Raw genomic sequence first — 20929 nt, forward strand, 5'->3', positions numbered from 1 at the left:
AAAAAAAAAAAACATAAACTGAGAAGGGACTCCTAATGAAGGACAAAAGAATTTCCTGAGTTTTAGGAACTCTGGCAGAAACCCAGGATTGAAACCATATATTTCTTATGCCACAGTTTTAATCATGTTCCTACTCTGAGAAATAAGATATGTATGTAGAACCACTATAAAATGCTATAGCATTATTAAAAATCATTATTTTAATGTCAGTAGTGTTATAACAAGACATTACCCAGTAGAGATAAAATTTAGTGGACTTTTTAAATTTAGTTACCTTTTTAAATGTAACTATTATCACACCAGTCAAAATGGCTAAAATCAGTTAAAGTCACATGTTGGCAAGGATCTGGAGAAAGGGGAACCCTCTTTTACTATTGATGGGAATGCAGGCTGGTGCAGCCACTCTGGAAAACAGTATGGAGGTTCCTCAAAAAGTTGAAAGTAGAGCTACCCTACAACCCAGCAACTGCATTACTAGGGATTTACGCCAAAGATACAAATCTAGTGATCTGAAGGGACACCTGCACCCCAATGTTTATAGCAACAATGTCCACGATAGCCAAACTATGGAAAGAGCCCACATGTCTATTGACATGAAGGGGTAAAGAAGATGGGTGTATATATACACAAAGGAATATTACTCAACCATCAAAAAAATGAAATCTTGCTATTTGCAAATGATGTGGATGGAACTAGAAAGTATTATATTAAGCGAAATAAGTCAACCAGAGAAAGAAAATTATCATATGATCTCACTGATATGTGGAATTTAGGAAACAAAACAGGATCATAGGGGAAGAGAGGTAAAAAGAAAACAAGTTGAAACCAGAGAGGGAGACAAACCACAACAGACTCTTAATCATAGGAAATAAACTGAGGGTTGCTGGAGGGGAAGGTGGTGGAGGGATGGGGTAACTGGGTAATAGACATTGAGGAGGGTATGTGATGTAATGAGCATTGGGTATTATATAAGACTGATGAATCACTGACCTGTACCTCTGAAACCAATAATACATGTTAATTAATTGAATTTAATTTTTTAAAAAAGAATAAATGGCAGAAATGGGAGGAAAAAAGTTTAGGATGATAGTTTTTCAAATTTTTAAAAGGGAAACATAAGTTGAAAGTTTGCAATTCTAGTGCTGTAATAGTATCTAACCTGGAGAATAAGTCCTAATACTTAGTAAATGTTAATATATGCTAGACACTCTTCTAAGTATTTTACACATATTTTATGAAATGTTTATCACAAGGGTATGAGTGATGTCCTGGTTACTATTCCTGCACAATAAATAACCCAAAACTTAATGGTGGTAAAATAAATAAATAAATATATATTTTTTAACGATTTTAAATTTTGCTTGTTTTTATAGCAGGATTTTGGCTCTTACATGCATTTTATAATTTTAAGAGGGTGGTGTGTATTATAGGCACTATTTTCCAGAGATCTTCAACTATAGAACTTCTTCTTTTAATCTTTTCTTTTTTTAATTATGTTCAATTAGCCAACATATAGTACATCATTAGTTTTTGATATAGTAATCAATGATTCATTAGTTGTGTATAACACCCAGTGCGCATCACATGTGCCCTCCTTAATACCCAGTTACCCCATCCCCCCATCCCACTCCACCCCAAAAATATATATTAGGTGCCAAATGCTTTATGTTATTATTTCATTTAATTATGATACCTCTGTGAGGTAGGCTATCAAATCCATTTTTAGAGGTGAGGAAGCTAGGGCTTTGCATTATCTGCTATATAACAAATTATTACCTCACAATTTCTATAAGTCAGGAATCTAGGTATAGCTTAGCTTCAGACTCTGCTTCAGTCTTCCACAGGCTGCAGTGAAGTTACTGGTCAGGACTACAGTCATGTCAGGGCTCCGATGGGGAAGCATCCCTTCCAAACTCACTCATGTTGGTAGGGTTCAGTTTCTCACAGGCTGTTGGACTGAGTGGGAGGCTGCCCTCAGCTTTTTAATACACGGACATTTCTATAGGGCTGCTTACAACATGCCAGCTGGCTTCATCAAAGTGAGCAAGTGAGAGAGTGCCAGCCAGTGAGACAGAAGTCACAAACTTTTACAATCTAATTTTGGAAGTATTATCCTATCACTTTCCTTGTCTTCTCTCCATTAAAAGCAAGTCACTAAATGAACAGGTTGCAGGCTCTCACCAGTCACTGAATCTGTTAGCACCTTGATCTTGGATTTCCCAACCTCCAGAACTGTTAAGAAATGAATTTCTATTGATTTTTAATGACCAAAAACAAGCTACTAGATCCAGCCCACATCCAAGAGTAGAGAGTATTACAACAGAAACGGACTCATAAACACAGAGAACCAACTGGTGGTTGCCCAAGAAGAGGGGTTTCAGGGGAATGGGAAAAATAGGTGAAGGAGATTAAGAGATACAAACTTCTAATTATAAGTCACAGGGATGAAAAGTAAAGCATAGGGAATATATCCCCCACCCTCACCCCCCATAAAAATATTACACAGAGGCATGAGTATCAGGAGGCAGAGAGCACCGTGAGCCATTTTAGAAGACTGCCCTCCCACAGGCTCAGGGTGTTTGATTTGCTTATCCAGTCTGATAAAGCCAGTAAGTAGCAAACGAGTCCAAATCACATCTACCAGACAAAGCCCACAGTGTTCTATTACTCTTTTCCCATTGAATACATAATAATAATGTAGGGTTAGCATAAACTTGTCTAGAAATGAATCATTCTAAAGTGTTAAAATTATCTATTCTCTAAGAATAAGCCGTTTCTATCCTAATGGTTTTCCCTAGGATTGTTCATCCTAATCATTTTCTTCATACATAGGACGAGATAAACTTTTTTCATTTTTGGTCCATTGCACCATAAATTTCAAATTTTAGTAATATCAGAATGTTTATCATCTAAAAAGGACATGAAGTGTAAGTCACCTCAAGACTACATAAAGAAAATAATCTGGTGGGCACACTAGTGTCATTGATAGACCTTTGGACAGCATATCGTTTATTTGTTCATTTATTCAGTTTAGTAGGAATGGAAACAGACTTGTAAATAGCAATAAAGGTGTATACAAGAAACTATGTAAGTTCAGAGAAGAAATATGGTTAAAGAATTACGAAGAAGAAAATGTACTTTGAGTCTTAATGTATGAATCTCAATTTGCCGGGTGAACCAAGGCACAGAATTGTAAAAACAAACAAAAAAAACCCAATCAAGATTATTGAAGATTTTTGGAGCCCAGGATTGCCAGCAGATTTGGAATTTTGAGGACTCCCTGAAAGTCAGAGGGCATATGAAATAAGAGCAAGAGTCAGGCTTCAGAGCCAATGGATAACAGGGAGCTGGGGTGTAGGGGAAGGGCACAGTGTTCTAGAGCAACCAGAAGGGAATGGAATTTGAAAACTGGTCGAGTTGGCTTCTCCTTCCATTCATTCTTCAAAGGTAGGGGTACTCTGGAATGGTATTTGCCCCTAAACTAGCTCAGTGACTCTAGAAACTTGTAGCAGATGAACCAGGCAGTACCCCAGGAGGCTATATCCAAGAAAAGAAGCCTCATTTCACATCCAGAATATTAGTTACTGTGCCCTCCCTCACAATCACCAGAGCGAACTATGGCAGAGGAACAGCATCATGCACAGAGAACAAGGAATACCAAGACAAAGAACCACCAAATACCGAAGGAAGATGAATACAAAATCAAGAACCACCAAATATCCAAGGAAAACCAACGCTGTGAAAGGTTGACACCAATCAACAGAAGAACTAACACCCCAGCAAATAGTTATTAGACAAAGCAGAAGAGGATCTTAGAAATAATAATTATTTACTGCATAATAGGTGTGGTATCAGGCATTGTTCTAATAAGCACCTTACATGTACTTTAAAATTTGAATCCTTATGAGAATATGCCCAGAGAAATACAAAGGCCTGTGAGAGAATATTGTGTCTAAATTTCCTGAAAAAAGGTTGAGTTAAAGATTGTTAAAATTAAAAAATTAAAGCATGGTCTAAGCTGCAAGTGGACTTTGATGAAGAGCAAATTAGCAAAACTGAAAGAATAAACAGAAAAATTATTCCAAAAGAACAAAGATACTGAAGGAGAGGTCGTTTAAGATGAAAGAAAAATCCAGAGATTCCAATATTTCTCTCACAGTTCCAAAGAAGAGATGAGAGAGAATTTTAAGGCAGCATTAACTGAAGAAATAATAGAAGAAAATCCTGGTATAACTAGTGTAATTTAGAAAAAAATATTTAATGACATTTATATTTTTAAAAAAGGTCAAACATTAAGTAAGTGCATCTTATTTTTTATTGCCAGATTGCATCTAAAATTTTATCACTTTATTATGTGTATTTCTAAATTGTAATACATATGTTTTTATGACAATTGTGCTTTTTAGCTTTTTATTTTGAAATAAATTTAGACCTACAGAAAAGCTGCAAACATAGTACCAATGCCCTTCACCTAGCTTCTTATAACGTTAACATCTTATATTCACCGTATTAAAATTACACAAATTAATTAATATCAATACAATACCATTAATTAAACTGCAAATATACCTTATATCAAGTAGGATGCAAACATGTCAATAGGTATGATTAATGTATATAGATATATAAAAAACAGAACAAAGGAGATGGGTAGCTACTATATCCTCATTTCTGTAACTGGTCTTGAAGCTTTTTTTTTGTAACATCCATCATTATTTCATATTCATTTTGCCAGCATGTACAGCTGGTTGAGGTTGTCACATGATGCGGTAATTTTCATTCTTCAGGAATGAGTCCTTGGTGCTTCTGCTTGAATTTGATTACTATAGTTTCCTGTTTTCCACTGTACATAGCAATGCTAGGAGGTGACCCAAAGCATCTCCTGGGTTTCAAGACATTCTCATCCTTGTTCCTATTATGTAGCAGCAGTCATACTTTCCCTTGGTATCAAGGGTAAGTTGTCCCAGCCTACACTATAACCTCTTTTTCCCCCTATTGTTCTGTTAAGAAAAGCCCAAAATAATCAATTTGTAGTATAAACTTCCAGTTATGTGGTTGTTTTCTGGGGAACATATTCCTCCCTTGGATACTGAGCTCTTTAAATGGTCAAACCTCAAAATTATGGGAATTGGAAGCAAAACATTTTATGGGTAGATCAATAGGTATGAGCGGGAGGTGTCTATCCCACTCAAGGGTCCCCAGCTCCTGTGCTGCAGATAAGGGAGAAACAACACTCTGTGTTAGTTGCTAGTTCACAATAATACTGTAGAACAGGAGTTGGCAAACTTTCTCCTACAAAGGGCCAGATAGTAAATATTCTAGGATTTAAGGATCACATATGGTGTCTGTCACATATTCTTTGTTTTTGTCTAAAACAAAAAATGTAAAAGCCGGGATACACGGGTGGCTTAGCCAGGCACGTGCCTTTGGCTCAGGTCACAATCCCAAGGTCCTGGGATGAAACCCCATGTTGGGCTCCCTACTCAGTGGGGAGCCTGCTTCTCCCTCTGCCCCTCCCTCCTGCTCATGTTCTCTCTGTCTCTCTCTCTCAAATAAGTAAAATGTAAAATGTAAAAAAGCGTTAAAGCAATTCTTAAAACTACAAAAACAGGATGTGGGCCAGATTTAGCCCTCAGACTCTAATTTACTAATAATCTCTGCTGTAGGCCAATAATTTGCAAATTTTTCCCTCTCTGATGACACTGGAACTGAATCTTCAGAAGACCACTCAAGAGTTCTAAACGCAATCCGCTACTGAATGATGAGGATATACAATAAGACCAGTGAGTCTTGTGTGCATAGTATTCTGGGTCACAAGGGATTAACACCATTGTCCATGTCTTCCCTTTTCCCACCTACCAGTGCAGTTTTATGCTAGGAAATAACTGTATGTCCCTTTGGGGAAAGGCTGAGAGATTCACACATCATTCTTTTGATGTTATCACAAGATCCTTTCTCATAGGTACCTAGCATATTCTGTCTTCAAGGGCGTCTGGGTTTGTGAACCTTCCAGAACTAGGAAATGGGTGAAAGCTACTGCATTACTCTTAGTGGTATCTCTAGCCATTGTTTTCCCAACCTAGGGATTGTTCAGTCACACAAATATGTATGACCTTAGCCAGCTATCCTTCTATTTTAATACTGAAAACTCTATACATAAAGTTAACCACCACCAAAGATCTCCGTAGGTCAAAACCTTTCAATTAATACTCTTGTACAATGTTTTATTGGTAATTGTGCCCACTGTGTCTATAGCCGTTACGTTCTGCTACCTGACCTTGATTAGAAAACCCATTTGAATGGCAACACATGCAACCTTCATCCCCAGAAGACAGCTATTACAGTAACATTCAAGGATGCTTGTGCTGGATTCATCAATCTATTTGTTCATGCTATAGAGTGAAGAGAGGGTGTGCTCTAGGTCCTTTTGGGGTTATAATTAGGGGTGGATGAGCCAATACAAATAACAACCCTTTTCAATATTTCTTTCTTCACAAACCTTTTCCTGGATTTCATACTTCTGTCTTTTATGGCCTGCATTTGGAAGCCACACATCATCATTTCTGTGATATCCTATAGGTTATAAAGGTCAGCCATATTCATTGTTGGAAGGGACTACCAGGGGCATTTAATACTAACAGGTACAAATCACTGAGATCTTCTTGGAGATTGGTTACTATAAGGTCTCTAGAGTTTTCAAGGAAGATAGACCGGGGCAAGAAGGGAGCTACTTCTCCAGGCAAGGGACACTCAGTGAAGTTTGGCAGCACAGGATACCATTTTTGTTTGGAATACAACTCTCTGTCAGTACTGAAACTTCCACATCAGAGATCAAGTGAAGCTGTTAATTCTACCTCTATCATAACATAGCATTTTACTAAAGATTCTGTTTCTAATTTTTGGTGTGTTAGGCCTGTGGCTCTAAGAGATTAAGGATATATGGGGTACCTGGGTGGTTCAGTGGATTAAGCATCTGCCTTTGGCTTGGTTCGTGATCTCAAGGTCCTAGGATCAAGCCCCACCACAGGCTCTCTGCTCAGCTGGGAGTCTGCTTCTCCCTCTCCCTCTGCCTGGTACTGTGCCTGTTTGTGTGCTCGCTCTCTCTCTCTCAAATAAATAAATCTTTTTTTTTTTAAGTGATAAAGGATGTTTTTAGGGCAGTCATAGAAAACCCCTGTTTTTTTAAACATCCTGAGCTAAGAATGTGAAATCTTGAGCCTATAATTTTCTTTAGGTTTTTCTAGCACAATTAGATGTAATCCCTACCCTTGTATTCCTTATGCATTTCATAATAATCTGACTTAGCAGCCATTTGGTCCACCAAAGTCTTACTTTTGATAGGCAGTTCATTCTAGATAACACCAGATGATAATTTTGCTACTTTTTTTTTAAGAAAGAGCAAGGGAGGGGCAGAGAGAGAAAGAGAATCTTAAGCAGGCTCCATGTGCAGTGCAAGCCTGATACAGGGCTCTATCTCAGAACCCAGAGATCATGACCTGAGTTGAAATCAAGAGTTGGACGCTTTACTGGCTGAGCCACTCAGGGTCCCCAAATGATGATTTTTTAAAGCAAAAATGGAATATACTTTCTAATGTAACTGAAAAGTCTACAGATAGACCTGGATCCACACTCTCAAACATCTATAAGGATCTGTCCCTTGCCTTCACTTGACTCTGCCTTCCTCTGTTGTCTTTATTCTCAGGGAGACTTTTTCCATATGATGGCAGAAGTGGTCTTTGCCTTCTATTTTACTAGTTTACTAGTCCATAGGTGATAATTTAAATAACTGTTTCTCTTCTGTGTATCTTGGACTACCAGTCTCCGCAATAGTAACCAGATTCTCGCTGCCTTCAGATACATCCAGGTCAGATAAGGCATCCCACATTCCTGTTTCCTGGAAAATCATTCATTAACAACTGTTCTTATTACTGCATCAGTGTTCAATTGCATAACACAGAATCATCTAGTTTAGGCAAAAAGAGATTTAAAATGAGGAAGTGAGTGCTTACAAAACCATTGAAAAAAGTAGAGGAGCAACTTCTAGGCCCAACTCCTTGGAATAACCTTCAGCCTTTACAACCATTCCATTTCCACCATGATTAGAAATGTCCCCACTACTGTGGCTCTGGGAAGCTGCTGCCATTTTTATGGAACCGCATTACTGTTGCTGCTGCTGCTGCTGCTGCTATTACAGGAAACTGCTAACTCCAGAATCACATACATCACCTCTGCCAAATCCACACAAGCAAATTAGATTCCATGTTTCTTTCCTTTCTCCTCACATGGCTCAGTTCTGAATTCATTTCTCACAAGATCCATTGAACTGAATCACATCTGGAATCCTAACTGAAAAGGAGTCTGGGAAATTTGGCAGCACAGGATACCATTTTTGTTTGGTATCATAGTCACATACTAGCTTTCCAGTTTTTTCAGATTAGAAAGAGGTTGAGCATCAAGCCATAGCTCTCATAGCATTTTGTTCACATCAAGTATTATTATTATTCTGTAGAATGGAAGTTGTGCATTCATCAGTACCTCCCTCAACCATAATCCCATAATTAAATACAATACTATTCTATAAATTTGCATTAAATGTTTGCTAAGAATCTTTGTATGTATGGGTAAAGACTCATCCTTATACAATTCCTCTTTCAGCCAGAGCCTACTCATTTCCCCCATCCCTACCTCTTACCGAAACTGAAATTTCATTCACATCACTTCTTTTCTTATCACACCTTAGAAGACACTGTGGCAATTGGAAAGGTCAGAGTTTGGGGGGGGGGCAGACAAATTTGGGTTTGAATTTTGGCTTAGCTGCATACTATCTGTATAACCTTGGGCAAGTTATTAACTTCTCTAAACCTTGGCTATACTATGAGGATAGTAATTCAAAATTGCTCAAAGAACTAAATGAGGTAATGTTTTTAAAGTACTTGGCACAGAAAATAAATAAAATCTTTAAAAAAAATAAAGTACTTGGCACATAGTAGACGCTAAGAAATATATATTTAATAATATATGTTATATTAAATATATATTAAAATGTCTTCCCTTATCTCATATCTGTAACTTTGGAGTTGAAAGAGTTATCTAGCCCAGCTCCCTAACACCCATGAATAAGCCCAAACTTAAAAGAAGGGGTTTCACATCTGTGTCTGCCTGCCCCAGCTCTTCATGACTTGACTGTTCATCCCCTATATGTTGACACAGGTGTACAGTAGATCCCTGATAGATACTTGTTTGAGTAGATTTTTATCTTCCCTTTGAGTGAGACTTCGTATGAAATTATCTTCCCTATTCAGTTGGCCCATAAATAGCCATCTAGTCCTGATCATTGGATATTTAGTCTCAAGGACAGTTGAACCCATAATGTCTCATACTGAAAGGGAAGTTTTTGCCTGGCATTCTGGAGTCCAAGACACTCCTCCTAGATATTAGAATGTGTAATCTTGATGTCAATTATTTATTTCCTCATGACGGTAGATCAACCCATCTTTGGCTACTGAATCTCCCCTGTATTGCTGAACCTGCATATGCCATGAGCAAGGCTCCACATGCTATCAGGGTCTAATGTAGTGGTTCTCAGCTGGAGGGTGATTTGCCTCCCTGGGGACATTTGATAATGCTAGGAGACATTTTTGGTTGTCATAACTGGGGGGAATGTTGCTGCTGGATGTGACAAGTAGAGGCCAGGATTGCTGCTAAAAATCCTAAAATACACAGGACAACCTCCTATAACAAAGAATTATCTGGCCCAAAATGTCAATAGTGTTAAAGTTGATAAATCGTGGTCTAATTTTAAGCCCCAGGCTTGTACTCTAAGCCTTGTCTTGAAGTGTCATAACTCACCAATAAGTTCTAAAATAGGACATCTCCACCATGGCTTTAGTCCTTATCATTACTGCCCATAGCAATTTCTTCCTCTGCCTTCTGTAAGGCTTTATTCATTTGTAGTCTCCTGACGAACTGATCGTATTTCTTTCATTTTTATACATTGTCTCTCTAGGCTATGAGCTCTTCTGGACAATAGCCCTGTCTCCCACATTCTATACTCCTATTGCGTATAACAGTTTTAATTAATCCATAAAAATAATAAAAGAGCCTGGATTCAGACCAAATCTTTCAGAGTGCTCCCACTGTCTCTGGACAAAGACCCCCCCCCCCCAAAAAAAGGGTTCTTACCTTATTGAAATATTCAACCCACTTGATGTCAAAAGAATAAAATCTTCATGGATCTCCATCTCTTCCCACTTATTCTTGAGAGTTCTTGGTTTTTATTTTGGCTTTTGATTTCTTTCCACTGAGAATTTCTGTTCTGCTTATGTCTAATTGCTCTATCCACAAATGCCCCTAGCAACTTGTACTTCCTCTTTCATAACACATCACATTTGAATTTCTTTTTCAGCGTCTTTCTTCCCCAAAAGACTTTTAGCTACATGAAAGCAGAGACCATTTCTGCCCTCATTATCATATCCCTAGCACTCTTAGAACAATGCCTGGCATATAGTAGGTAATTTCCTTGTTAGTGCCTTTGAGGTGTTTTGTTTTGTTTTGTTTTTCCCAAAATGAGTTTTATTAAAACATAATGGGTTCCAAAAGGAAGTTCAGCAAAGAAACTATAAAAAGGAAAATTCCAATTTAGAAAGTACAACCTTGTGTTCTAACACAGGTTAATTGATGACCAGACTCATGGTATCTGTTCCATAGCCTCCTTGAGGGTGCCACTCACCTCCTTTGTCCCCTTCCTTCCTTGAGGTCTCAGACTTGTAAGTCCTGGGGGAAATTGCATATGAATGGCTTATCAGGCCATTTTAGAAGAACTGTTGCCCTTACTCTTCACTTGTCCAAACTGCCCTATCAGTGGTTTATCTGTGCATCTACTTATAGATTCTGTGGATTTACATGTAGCAATTAGACCAAGGGTGATTGCAGGCCCCTTTAGTCAGTGAAGGAAAAAAAAAATCACGTACTTACTCTTGTCTACCCAGGACAATTTCTAATTAAGTGTTTCCTTCGATTGTTATACTGCATAAAATTAAAAACTCCAAGTCAAGTTAAATTTCATATATTCCTTCTCCTTCTAGTCTTTCTGTCATAAGATTGATTTGAGGGAGATTGATTTTTTTAAAAAACCATGTTCATTTTTACTTGTTAGTATTTATATTGTTCCTTTGATCAAAAGGAACAAGGCTTTTTAGGAGCAGAATTTGAGGAATGAAGGTAAGAGGAAGCTTTTGAAACTCTATCAGTTTGAGCATACGTATCAACTCTGGCTTCATCTCCCCTTTCTCCCATCCCAGTTTTTGTTCTTGGCTTCTAAACCCTCTTTCTCTTTCCCTTTCCCTCTCTACTTCTCCCCCCACCCCACTTTTCCCCCTTTTTCTCTCTCCTTTTCCAATTTCTGTACAACATAAAAGTGGCCATACAAGTGGTCTGAAAGACCCTTCAAAGATCTAAAATCTACTAATTCACTATCCACTAACCAAGCTGTGGATCTGAGCAAGTTTGTCCATCCATCTCCATAAGCTTGCAGAGGCCCTTTCTGATCCCCAGGGCTTACTATCAGCCAACTCCTATCTATGGTAATTCCCCAGCCTAGTGGCACACTGCCTCGTCTTAGTTCTTGGGTCAGGCTGGTACCTAACTTTGCTTTAATTTAGCATGGAGTTACCCCGAGGCAATATACGTGGTGTTACAGATTTTGAGATTTAGAACCCATGCTACCTAATCTCAAATTCTGATTCTCCCACCTTCTTGTTTCTCTGTGCCTCAGCTTCCTTCTCTGTGAAAGAGAGAAAAGTATCCACTACCTCCTTGGACTGGTGTACACTTGTAAAATATTTAGAACATAGCTTTGTAGCTTTGTAAGCACAGTGTTGTTAATTATTATTATGACTTGACCCATGGTGGTGTTGGGAAGAGACCTGTGTTAACTTCTACCACACTAATAATTCAGCAAATGTTTATTGAATGACCACAGTGTGCTAGACACGGCTAGACAGAACACAGAGTTGAAGCAAAAATTAACATTAAACATTGCATTTGTTTCTCAATGAGCTGCATTTGGTCTACAGATGATAATGATGGAAAAAGGTAGCTGTTCATTTAGATAGGCCCTCAAGGTTTTCTTCATTGATTCTTATATGCAAGAAAGAATATTTATCCTTTGCCTTCTAGTATTATCTTATATTCTGTCTCCTTTAAGAGCTTAGAAGTGCGTTTCATAATCATAGATCTTGATCTCCCTTAAATTTACCAGGGATTGTCAAAATTATATCTTTTCCTATTTTCCTGTAATTAAAAATAAACAATACTTTCTCTTTCCCAAATCATCTGTTCTCCAAGTTCTCAAAAATCATTACTTTGGACCTTGAGATGACTCTGGTCCTTTTTTTTAACCCCTCTGGTTTTGATTTGGTGGTGTGTCAGTATATATGTGTTTGCCCTTTGGCTCTAGTGAGATTTGGAAAGGTGAGCTGAATTAGAGAGATGTGAGTGAATTTACCATTGAATAATTGTACTTATTTAATTCTCACCAGTTATTTCCCAGATCCAGCTGGATTTTATCTCCGCCTTGCAATCACAGGGAATGAAGGCAAAAAGCAGACAAACTTAAAATATTCTGTCTAGAAGAGAGTAAGAATCCTTTCTAAAACAAAATATGTAGTTCTAATTTAAATGATGGCTGGGGGGGGAATCTAAAAAGGGATATAGTGAATTACCTAAAAATAAGAACAATCCCTTTTTTTCTGGTTTATCATTCTACATCTCAAACCGAGATTTTTGTTGACTTGTGCACTCCAAAAGTTACTCTCTCTTTTAAGGGAGGGGAGGAGTCATGGACAGGCTCTGAGTTCAGCTGCAGGGATGTACAAATGAAGATGTGCAGGGCTGTGAGACAAAGAGTGAAGTCTCTGAGACAGCATTGTGTAACTGGATCAACGTTGGTTCACTATGATACTTTGCTTTCTGTTTTGAGTTCCTTGGTTCACAAATGTTCTTTCTCTCCACCCTTTATCTAATCAGCCACAATAAAATATAACTCAACCAGAGAACAGTATATTTATAGCCAAGGAAAGGTAAGTATTTGGTGCAGGAGCAACCAAAATTCATTTTGTTATGCCTAGGTCTGCAGCACTATCTTCAAATTTCTTTCCCTTTTATAATTGGCTCTCTATTCTTTTTCTATAGAGCATATCATTATCCAATCATTGAAGATATAAGTTATTTTTAGTAAGTCATTAAATATTATCTTTAGGAGCACAAAAACTATCCTACCGTAAGTATTGATAGTATGGCTACTATATTTTGAGCAGTTTTTACATGAACCAGAGCAGTCACATTTAATGAATTTATAATTTGATGGGTAAAAATATACACTTTTACATTTCAATTTCATTGCCAAAATTTAAGTTTCAAAACACACACACGCAAAGTACACAGCTGGTTAAGCTATAAAAACTCCTTTACCTGACATCACAGAACTTTCCCATTTCTCATTTTCTCAGATCTTTCCCATGTTCACTAATATTTTTAGTCTAAAATTAGAGGCCATGATGAGTACTAGAGTACTCCAGGTCCAGATGTGCTGGAATTCTTAACAGTATTCATAAATCTTTGAAATTTTCACTCCATCATTGAAATAGTCCTTTGGGGTTAGTACTACAGTCTGTGGCAAAATTTCTAGTAATATAGAGTATTTAAACATACAGCAAGTACAGCTCTGGTTTTCTGCCTAACCCTGCAGAAGGATCAGAGATCCTGAATTCCCAACCCAGGAAACATATGAGACAAACAACTTTAAAAGAAGGAAGAGAACTTGGCCAGGAAACTGAATATCCTAGTTTCTAGACCATGTCTGGGGCAACTTCAGGGGCAAGACCCTAAGTATAGATCTTGGAGTGCCTCGGTTGCATCATCTCTAGAATTGTAATATTACTACCTATCCTTTACCATCCCCCTCAAAGATTCTGTAATCCGACTACTCAGAAAAATAGTACTGCACAGCTATGAAGTATTATTACCATTATGCATATTGTCATCACATTTATACCGGGTCCTTATCATGATTGGTGCTTCTTTCACCAGAAAAAGATTTATAAAGAGAAACATTTATTCATATAGCATATCTCTAGGAAAATTCTGTAATTCTCAGTACTTTTAAGTAACTTACGTAACTTTTCAAACAAGTTGGTAGATGAACTCCACTCCAGTACATATAAATATATACACAAGTTCTCAAAGTAACAGCATGAATTAACCCATCCTCTGGCATTTAAAACTCACACCCTAGTAATTGTGTGTTTAAATGTCTTGCATATCTGTAGTTCCACTTTAAAAATTACCTAAGACCAGGTATTCTTTTTAAATGACCAGCTTTTTAAGTTAACCATCAACCTTCCACAGAAAGTAAGAAAATGAGATTGATCTCTAAGAAGACAACTCTACCTGGTCAGAATAGTTTTCCAAATAGCTGCTATATCAGTCAGGGTTCTCCAGACAAACAGAACCAGCGAAATTTGTATTTATATATAGAGAGAGATTTATTTTAAGGAGTTGGGTCACGTGATTGTTGAGACTTGGTGAGTCCAAAATCTGACGGGGCAAGCTGGAGACCGAGGGAGGAGTTGCAGTTTGAGTCCAAAGCAGTCTTTTGGCAGAATTCCTTATTTGGGAGAGGTTACTCCTTTTTCTATTAAGGCTTTCAACTGATTGAATTAGGCCCACCCACATTATGGAAGGTAATCTGCTTTACTCCAAGTCTACTACTTGAAATGTTGATTTCATCCAAAAAGCACCTTCACAGAAATATCCGGAATGTTTGACCAAGTAACTGGGCACCATGGCTTTGGCAAGTTGATACATAAAATTAACTATTACAAGTAGAGTTCCAAGAATTTAGTTCTGCACTAAAAAGCTATGAGCAATTTAGTGGACTGAAAGTGACCCCCTCCCCCAAAAGATAGGTCCATGTCCTAATCCCTGAAACCTGTGACTATTACTTTATGTAGCAAAAAATGAACTTAAGGATCTTTTTTTTTTCTTAAAGATTTTATTTATTTGACAGCACAAGCAGGGGGAGTGGCAGGCAGAGGGAGGAGGAGAAGCAGGCTCCCTGCTGAGCAGAGAGCCCTACACAGGGCTCCATCCCAGGACCCTGGAATCGTGACCTGAGCCAAAGGCAGACGCTTAACGAATTGAGCCACCAGGCACCACAAGTTAAGGATCTTGAGAGGAGTTTATTCTCAATTATCTGAGTGCAATCATATGTATCATAAGAGAAAGTCAGAGAAGGTTTTGTGACACAGAGGAGAAGGCAATGTGAAGACAGAGCAGAGGGAGATGCAGCCACAAGCCAAAGAATGCCAACAACCACCAGAAGCTGGAAAAGGCAAGAGATGGATTCTAGAGCATTCTCTAGAACCTCTCTAGGAAGTACAGTCTTGCCAACACCTTGATTTCAGACTTCAGACCTCCAGAAGTACAAGAAGTTAATTTATGTTGTTTTCAACCACCCACTTTAGGACAGTTTATTAGAACAGCCACAGGACACTATGCAAGCATCTTATACATTGCATGCAAAAGTGACCAAAAAAGGGATGCCCGGGTGGCGCAGTCGCTTAAACATCTGTCTTCTGCTCAGGTCATGATCTCAGGGTCCTGGGATTGAGTCCCCCATGGGGCTCCTTCCTCAATGGGAAGCCTACTTTTCTGCTTGCCACTCACCCTGCTTGTGCTTGCTCTCTCCCTCTCTCTCTGACAAATAAGTACAATCTATAAATAAATAAGTGACCCCCCCAAAAAAAGGAATATCCCCTTTGTAGTTAGTAATGTTGCTGTAAAAGAGAGAGAGCTTGGTGTACTTGGGAAAGTATGAAATCCTACCACAGTCTAACTTAATACATTGGAAAAGTCACCTAACTTTCAATTTCCCTATCTTTAAAATGGGGGAAATGACACTTCCCTACCTACCCACATGATTTGTACTGAGACTCAAATGAGAGGAATATATATTCTTATATTCAATAAATACTCACTGATATTTACCATATGCCAAAAACTATTCAAAAGCACTGTATCTAAGGGATATAACAGTGAAAATTATAGGATTCCTGCTGTCATTCAGCTTACATAGTAATGCAGTAAGCAGACAATATACAGGAAAAATGTAAAATCATTTCATATAGTGATAGGACTATAAAAAATAAATGGAATCATAATGATAGAATGGCTGGAAAAGACAATATTATATAGGGTGATCAGGAGGGAAGGCTTTTCTAAAGAGGTGACCACAAGTTGATAAAGCTGAGTCCTAAATTATGAAAAAGAGCCAGCCATGGAAAAAAAATACCGGAAAAGAGCTTTTTGGACAGTGGCACTTGAAAAAGAAGTAGCTGTAGCTTTTGCATGTTTGAAGAAAAGAAAACTTTGCAGGAACTTGAAATGTGTGAGGAACAGAAAAAAAGACCAGTTTGACTGAAGTGTAGAGGACAAGGAGAAACATGGTAGATGAAGCCAGAGTGATATTCAAGGGCTGAATCATGTAAAGCTATCTAAGCCACAATGAGAAGTTTGGATTTCACAGTGAATATAATGTATATCCATGACCAAAAGGTTTTAAACATGGAAGGGGTATTATCTGATTTTCAGTTTTAAGAAATGACTGGCTTCTGGGTAGAGAATGTGTTAGAGAGCAAGAGATGAGTAATCCAAGCTAGAGATAATGGTGGTTAGGTTAAAGTGACAGCAATGTAGACAAGCGAAGTGGACCAATTCAAGAAATATTTTGGAGATAGTGCCAGTAGAACTGTGATGCATTGGATATGGGACAAGAGAGATCAGAATTAATAATAATTCATAGGGTTTTAGCCTTAGCAACTGGCAGATGGTGAACAATGGAGGAAAAACTATTCTGAACATGTTAAATTTGAAATGCCTTTCAGAAACCCATGATATTTCAGTAGGCAATTTGATTTTTATATCTATAGCTTGTATGGGGGGAGAGCTGAATCAGAGATGGAGTTATGAATGTGGAAATCATCATCATGTAAATGGTATTTGAAGTCATAGGATGGGGGAAAGTAATCAGAGGGAAGAGAAGAAGGTTCAGAATAAATCCTTAGGTACTTTAATATTTAGAGGTCAAGCAGAGGAGAAGCCAGAAAAGACAGCTGAATTGGTGAAGGAGACAATGAGGTGGGAGGAAATCCTGGAAAATGTAAAGTTACCAAGGCCAAGAGAAAAATGAATAAATGTCAACAGGATACTATGCATAAATATTTTCTCAGCTCTTGCTGTGTACAAAGAACTCTACTGGAAATGCAAAAGAAATGTTCCTATCTCAAGGACCTTTTGATTTTGAAATGGAGATAAAAATAAGCCCCATAAAAATAATAGAGTACATAACCTTCTAACTGATTTCCCCATCTTCAGGTTTGCCTTTCAATTTATTCTACTCCAGGCACAAGGTTGATTTCCCTAAAACAACACTTCAATCAGTTAAAACTGATCAGCTTTAAGCTAAAAGTCATCAAAGTTCTGATCAGCTCAGGAACTTTCTTTGCCCATATGGAAGTGCCAAATCATCATCTGACACTCAAGGAAGGATGGCCACAGCCTCATGAAACCTTAGAGCACTTTTTCGTGGTGGCTCCCTTTAGCATTCATTCTATCCTTCCCTGTCCTTGTATGTAATTGGTGTGTGTATCTTCTGTCTAGATTGTGAGCTCCTTAAAGACAGATTGAGCCCAAGCTCCAGGTCTAATAAGTTAACTCAGTAGCTTTTTTTTTTCTGCCAAGTAGGCAAAGACCTCCAAATTTTAGTCATATGATATAGAACACTGGTATAATAACAAAGCAAAATTTGAGTACCATAGAACTAGTTATGGATAACTAGGAATGGAGGAGGGATGTGCCTAGGAACAGGGAAATAGTCTAAAACAAGTTTGCAAAGGGCCTTTTATGCCAAACTAAGGAGTTTGGATGTTACTCTATTATGGGAAACCTTACTGAGGTTTTTGAACAGGGCAATTATATACTCCTATCTGTGCTTCAGAAATTAATTGATAGAGGGTTTAAATGAGGATGGCCTCAAAATTGGAAGCAATGGAGAATCAGGACAGTGAATTTTTTGAGGCAGCAATACCGGTTTAACTGGCTCTGTGAGAGAAGATTGGGTGTCTCTGGGAGTGGTGAAAAATGAAGCCATCAGAGAGGTAGGGTAGGGCCCTAATATGAAAGGCTTGAAAGCTAGGGAAAAGCATTATGAACTGGGATCCTTGAGTTCTAATGCTTGTTTTCCTACTTGGGGAAAGTCCTTTACCTTTTCTAGAACCCAGTTTCCTTTTCTTAGGGTTTTCTTCAGCTGTAAAATTTTCATTTCCTATAAAACTCTGACCTGTTATAACAGTTGTTCTCAAACCTTAACTGTACATTGGAATCACATGGAGAGCTTTAAAAGTGGTTGATGCTGTGGGTTAAGCATCTGCCTTCAGCTCAGGTCATGATCCCAGGGTCCTGGGATTGAGCCCCGCATTGGGCTCTCTGCTCAGCAGGGAGCCTGCTTCCTCCTCTCTCTCTGCCTGCCTCTCTACCTACTTGTGCTCTCTGTCAAATAAATAAATAAAACCTTCAAAAAAAAAAAAAAGTGGTTGATGCCTGGGTCCCACTCTGAGAGATTCAGATTTATCTGCTCCTGGATGCATCCTGGACATTATTTTAAAAGGTCCTCAGGGGGGTGCCTGGCAGGTTCAGTCTAGAGTGTGCAACTTTTTTATCTCAGGGTCATGAGTTCAATACCCCACATTGGCTTAGAAATTACTTAAAAATAACATCATTAAATAAATAATAATAAAAGGTCTGTGCAGTGAAGGTTGAGATCAACTGATAGAAAATAGTGAAGCTCTTTTTTTTTTAAGATTTTATTTATCTGACAGAGAGAAACATGGAGAGAAGGAATAGAAGCAGGGGGAGTAGGAAAGGGAGAAGCAGGCGTCCTGCAGAGCAGGATGGCCCATGTGGTGCTCAATCCCAGGAGCCTGGGATCACCAACCAGAGCCAAAGGCAGACACTTAATGACTGAGCCACCCGGGCTCCCCAAAGCACCAATATTCTTGAGCATGGTTAATATGTTGTAAAAAAAAAAAAAAAAAGTGTTTTAAGGAGGACTAATATGAGTATACAGAGTAAAAGATTATAGGAGACCAACTGGAAATTTTCAATAATTTAGGAGGAAAATATACTAAGGCCTACATTAGCATGTATGCAATGACATTGTAAGGAAGAAGATAAATTTAGGGGAAGTAACACAAGGACTTAGTATTTAATTGAATATTCATTTGTTACTTGTGGAAAATAAAAGACATTTTGGAGTAGGGTGAAATCTTGTTCCTGATCAAAAGGAAAGAGAAAAGGTAGTCAAGTTTCTGGTATAGAATAATAGTGGAATCCTTAGCAAAACTACAGTACTTGTCAAACAGTTGGTTAATCAATATTATTGATAATATGGTAACAGACATTAAGTAATTATTACGTCTGGGACTATGTTATGTGCTTTACATAATTATCTCATTTAATCTGTATAACTCTATAAATACTGTTATTCCCATTTTACACATTTAGAAACTAATAGGAGAGAGCAGTTAAATAATTTGCCCAACATTACACAGTAAGAAGTAGAGAAGGCAGCTGAACAAGTCTGACTCCTTTTCCCTATAATAGGATGATGATCAATTACATACCGAATTGAGTTTGAATAAATAACTCAAAAAAGCAAAATGGCTGTAGAGGCCAGACAGGAACATAAATGAATGGGTCAAGTCAGATTTAACTGTGTGAAATGAAAACATTTAAATGAGGGAGTCACTACTCAGCTATACTTAAATGTTGCCCTGTTGGAATTTCAGGCCCAGTATTGCCGTATTTTAAGATTTTTCATGAAAAGATGTATATCTAGACTTCTGTGTAAAATCTCCTAAAATTCAAATGTCAACTAATTCAAATGTTTAAAATTACCATGTGGCCCAAACGAAATATTGGCTGCAAGTTTGCATCGCTGATCAGTAATAGGCTGTTAGAAATTAAGAGCTGAACTTAGAGATGTGAGCTGGAGATGTATGATTATGGGGAATCCTTAAGCTGTTGTGGAGTTGTATGTGTTGGAATAATAACAAACATTTGACATGATTAGTTAAAAGAATGCAACAATATATGAGTTAACAAGTCAGTCAGGATTCTAAGTTTTGCAGTCTTACAGAAAACTGACATAAAATGGAAATGTTAAAACCAGCAGATTGAAGTGGGTGTATTTAAAATTCAATTTTCTATAAACTAAAAGCTAAATTCCAGATAATGACTTGAATTTTCATACATCTAGGATGTGATGGAAACATTTCAAAACTGTGAATATCTCTCCTACTGATTGAAAGATTATGTTTTATCCATAGTTCCACCTTTTTATATTGGGTTCCTTTTTCCCAGCCCACTTTCTCACACACACACTGCAAAGTCCACAGCAGCCGGGTTCACAATGATCAAAGATTAAGTAAAACCTTTTTTATTTTTGAGTTTCAGACTCCTCAAAAGACCATCTTGGTTTTAGAGCTCGGTAAATATTCTCTTTGAAATCTAGTGTTTTTGAGCATTATTCCATCAGATTAATGTGTTATCAGTTATGAAGAATGTAAACCAGTTATTTAAAAATAAAGTATCACATATATGAAAGCATTTTTGCAAACTGCAGAGCCCTGTAATAATAGTAAAAAGAAATACTGTTCAGGTGTTATTTTGAAGCGACAGGGGTCCTGAAATTACAAAGTGAAACCTCTCGTATCTGGAACACAATTTTCACCCTTCCCCAAAATGTCTTATTTTCCACATGTAACTAACTCCAGGAATGAGGTATTTTCCACTTGTTTAAGTTCAAGCTATT

Source organism: Enhydra lutris, unplaced genomic scaffold, assembly GCF_002288905.1.
Source record: "Enhydra lutris kenyoni isolate GAN:26980312 unplaced genomic scaffold, ASM228890v2 scaffoldscaffold68, whole genome shotgun sequence".
Classification (NCBI taxonomy): domain Eukaryota; kingdom Metazoa; phylum Chordata; class Mammalia; order Carnivora; family Mustelidae; genus Enhydra; species Enhydra lutris.